The following is a 5,240-nucleotide window of genomic DNA, read 5'->3' as shown; positions in this document are numbered from 1 at the left end:
AAAAGAGCCCACGAGTCAATTCATCAGACGTAGACAAATAAAAGAAGACTGCTCGTATCAGGGCGAAGCCCTGAATGTTCCGACTGCCTTTTAAGGCTTATGGAGCAGTAATAACATTAAAAAATTCAATGAAATAAAACAAAAGAAAATTTTTTCTTCTAAAATTTGAAATTTTTTTTATAAAATAAGCCCCCCACACGCCATATAAAGTACAAAAGGATAGATTTCGCTCCTTGTAACAAACCAATTATGGCAAATCAGCTTCTTTTAACCAATTTGGAACGATTTCTAAGACGGATTAACTCTCCGCTTACGCGTTAATTGCGCGAAATATATCGCGCGTTAATTGTCCCAAATTGGCCAAAATGGCCATCTTTAAACCCCCGTAACTTTACGAAAAATGATCACAGGTGAAATATCTTTTCAAGTTTGAGCTCAGTACAACAATACCTTTTGATTGATATAAAAAAATTCCGTCAAAATTGGCTAGTTAAAAAGTCGAAATTTGTCTGAAGAAAAAAAAAACCCACCCCGAGCACAAATATTCCGTTATTTTCGTATCGAAAGTCGGAACAATAAAAAGTTGGTGACGAGGAAAGGAGTCCTTTTATCTGTAACGAGAAAGAAAGAGTGGTACTCACCAAAACTGTTGGACATGGCGGCTCTTTTCCTCTTTCCCTTTTAATTTCTGGCATGCGACCTTTGAACCTACTTTAATTGATTGGCTCTTTCCAGTCCCCCCCTTAGATTTCAATTGGGAATTTTTTTTTAAACGGTGTCTGAAAATGCAACTGAATTTGGCAGGGTGAACAAACAGACAACTGTGAACAGATTTGTTCTTCATACTGCAATTCGTAACATCACGCGTTTAGCCTTAACAAGACGTTAGACAAACAGATAAGTCGTTATTTGAAAGGTGGGGGAGTTGAAAAGTGTCAATTGGTTTATTAGTTCTAAACAAGTCAGCATGAACAAGTGAACTAAAATCACAACTTTGCTTTACGTGTAAATTACTTGCTCTCCTCCAACTCCTGCCAAATTCAGTCCATTTTCTCATCTCTTACGTACCAAATGGCAGCCGATAAGGAAAAGCAACGTAACAATCTGATATTATGTTTTGGAAAAAATTATTGAATAAAAGCAACAAAAAGTTTTAATACTGAGTGTGCGGGCGTCTAGTCGGAATCGGTAGACAGCAACGAAAATTGTTTTGGGATGTGGACAGAAGTCGTTTTTTTCTGTAACGAGAAAACACGTTTAAGATTCTGACTAAAATTTTTGCCCATGACGGTTTTTTGCTAGTTTCCATTTAGATCAATTTGTTTGATTTTTTGTTCTAAACAAGTCGGTTTGAAGAAATGAACTTTTTCTTCGTGTAAACTTCCAGCTCGTTTCCAACCCACAGCCAATTCACATCTTCTAACGTGTAATTATGGCTAAATGAGTGATGTTACGATATAGCAAATGAAGAAAAATTTAAAAGGCACAAACCGTTTTAATTTTGATTGAGTAGAACGGAGCCCACATGTCTACCCGTAACACGTAGAGGGCAATGATAACAATTTGAATCGGGAATGTGGAAAGAAGCCGTTGCACAAGCGGCCTTGGTATTGTAATGAGCATTTGTTCTTGCTTTCTCAAAGAGACGTAAAGTGGCTTTCATTCTAATCAACATCTAAACTTTTAACTTAAAGGTATTAAGCATTATCAACACCCCCTCCCGTGAAAAACGGAACCAGAACGAGGCTTAAGACCGGTCGGTTATAGTTTTTTGGAGAAGGTTCTAAAATTTGCGGAACGTAGTTTAGCGACGTTATGCTCGTTAGTGGCTAGTAGCCCCTAGTACTTATCGAACCGACTAAGCACACTAGATCTCTCGTTTATCTTTGGGAGGAGCATGCCGCTTATTTTTCTTAATGACTGTCGGGACCTACTCACTTAACCATCGCTGCGAAAATGCGATTACATGAAACAGCACATCGTTTTCAGTGAAACGCTTTCGATTGAGCTCAAGAATGAAAACGGCAAACTGAGTTGCCCTAAAAGAAAACGATTTGACTTGAAAGCCTCGAGACTCTTAGGATTGTCGGAAAAAGGGAGTGATCGGATGGTCGTTACGGGAATTTTCGACTAAGCACGTGGTAGTGTTCAAAGTCTTCTGAGTCATTTTTCTTGACTCAAAGATCCAGTGAAGCACCCGCTCACACTGGCTAACTATTCGCTCCCAGGCTCCGCCTTGATGTGGTGCACTGAGTGTTTTAAACGTTCATCTAACGCCGCGATGCAAATCAGAATGCAAATCAGAAGCTCTTTCTCAGCTTCTACGAAAATGGTGCCATTGCAAATCAGAAGCTCTTTTTCAAGTTCTATGCCTGGAGATAAAGCGCTGGATGGCCACGAACCATGAACTTATGTCCATGTATGCAATCACTTCAATATGAGTTGTGCGGTTCGTAATTATAAAACCCCAGCGTTTCTCAGACGCTTGATGAGCTTTGACATGAGAAGTGCCAAAAGTCAAATACACAGTTCGAGAATGGCGGCTTGCGGTAACGCAAGCGCTGCAAGAGAAGGATAGACGTTTTTGTTTTAACGATTTTTGCTTTTCACTTTCTACAACCTTGTGTATGAGAGATAAAACTTATGTTGTTTTCTTGATCATTTTTTAATTCTTGAAGGTTTGGTTTAGCAGTGTCATTCTGACAACAAATTGAATCCATTGGAGTTTTAGATTCATGTTCTGTTTTAAGCATGTTAATAACTACGCTTAGAATAGAATATGAATACAAAAATTCAATGGGTTCAATTTATTATCAGAAGGAAAACCCTGTATCAAACCTTCAAGAATCAAAAAACGATCAAGAAATCAACATAAATTACATCCCTCACATAATCGAAACTCACTCAAACATGAACAACGTGTATCAACACACAACAAATAAAATATTCCAAGCTTAAAAAAATTGGACAATCCCATTTCTTTTAGAAAGCCCAAAAAACAAAAATTTTAAACCACCAGATCTTGAAAAAAAACTTGAAATCAATTCCGGAGCAGAATAATTTATCATTGTTATTTCCACATGGAATGAGATCCGTTATAAACACCTAGATCTTTAATCCTTTAAAACCTCCAGTAAAAAAGCCATAGCACAAGGCACAAACTATGGAACGATTCAAACATCACTCCTATCAACTCGAACAATGGAATAAATCAGTTTTTTTACTCAAACCTTTTTTACAATATTCCATATAACAGATAATAAACACTATGCAGTCAGAACACCATTCATTACAAAAAATATTCCAACATTCAATATTCTATATAGCAAATTACAGTTTGAAAAAAAAGTAAATATACAAGATCAAATAATACATCTCGAACGTTTTTCCAACCAGTAAAAAATTAATCCCAATTTTTCTTAAGCCTATTTATTATCAACACAGGAAACACTTAAAACCACTAACACGACACTCGTAGGATTTTTTCATCGATCAAGTTCATCAATATAAAAATGATCACAATACGCAAAAACTATAAATGTCAGACCTTGAAATCAGACCAATTCACAAAGTTTTGCAAGTAGCAACCTCATCTATAAAATACGCTAAAAAACAAATGCACAAGCTTAAGCACTACATGTATATAACAATTCGCCATAAAAAAATTAAAGTTTTCTTAGGAATATTAGAATTTTGCAAAACAAATGCATCCTATACAAGAAAAAGCATACAGAAAGAAATAATATCTTAACTTTGCTCGACATTTACCATGCAAAAATCCTTGACAAAAATCGTTTATTTCAAACCCTCCTTTCAAAATTTAAGATACCCTAGTGTCCAAATTTCTAACAATGTTTAACTTTCAACTTTCTCAAATCAATCAACAAGAATTTGAACGATTAATAGATTTACTTTTAAAATACCACATGGTTTATGCTACATCGAATCTTGTTGGTGGACAATCACATTCACCACTGCAAATTCCACTTAAAAACTACGGAGACTTCAAAAAACAACGCGCAAGCAAAGTTCCAATTCATTTACAAGATAAAGTAAAACATACTTTGAAACATCCTTGAACTTATCTAGTCAAAAAAGAACAGCAACCCAAAAGAGTTACAATTATCAACATAATAATTACTGTTGCGAAAGAAAAACCACTTAAAATAGTTTAAGACACACGATATCTACTTTCATTAAGTGATGAATCAAATCACAATTGGCCCATATGACTAATACAGGTAAAAAACACTAAAACAAACGGACAATTCTAAACTACACCAGGCATGAGTAGTGCAAAACTTCAAAAGCTACTAGATGAGCAATCATGCTGCTTAGACGATGTTTTGATACAATCATAAACAATACTACAAAAACTCAAAAATATTGATAAAAACTACCAAGAGAAAGCATGAAAGCAGACCCAGATGAATCACTTTTTTTCCGCACTTCTGTAAAATTTCTTGGAATTTTTTGAAGGAATTTGAAATTCCAAAAAGATGCAATTTCTAAACGTCAAGCACCATCCAAAAAATCCAAGCATTTTTTGGAATCTTAAGTTCTAAAGCAAATTTGTCTAAAAAAATCCAAATGTATCTTTGACCATTTTTTAACATTCTTACACATCAAAACAATTTTGAATGGACTCTAGTACAACGGAAAGGTTTTGACGACAAAAAAATCATCTAACTGAACAAATCTCAAACACCATTCCTGATCTGAACAAACCATTCTAGGATATGTGCGACGCCTCCAACAATGAAATTGGGGTAACTCTTTTACGATCACATCAAGGCATCATTAATTTGAATTTAATATCAGCAAACTCAGATGAGAGTGTACAGCCATCCTTACTTTAACAGAATAAAAAAAAATTTTGGGTCAAGCATCCAAAAGATTTTTAAACAGACAATAAACTAAAAATTTATCTTTTTACACAAAAACCTAACCCCAATCATGGAGCATTTTCCACTTTATCTTGTTTGCAAAGGCAATCGTTATGAAATCGATATACTCAGTAAGATAAATTCAAAACTATACCACACTCCTCATGGATAAAAAAAACACAGTTATAGACATATCAACAAAAACCACAACGCTTGAAAATATTCCCAATGATAAAAAAATAAGATATATTTTGATATAATAAACTAGGCAGGCCCTCTCAAAATAAATCAAAACTAAATTCTTAATGGAATATTTGATTTACAGGACCCCTTAGACAATATTTACACTTTTAA

Source organism: Symsagittifera roscoffensis, chromosome 2 (assembly GCF_963678635.1).
Source record: "Symsagittifera roscoffensis chromosome 2, txSymRosc1.1, whole genome shotgun sequence".
NCBI lineage: Eukaryota > Metazoa > Xenacoelomorpha > Acoela > Convolutidae > Symsagittifera > Symsagittifera roscoffensis.
The sequence above is the reverse complement of the archived record's forward strand: the minus strand, read 5'-3'. Positions refer to the sequence as shown.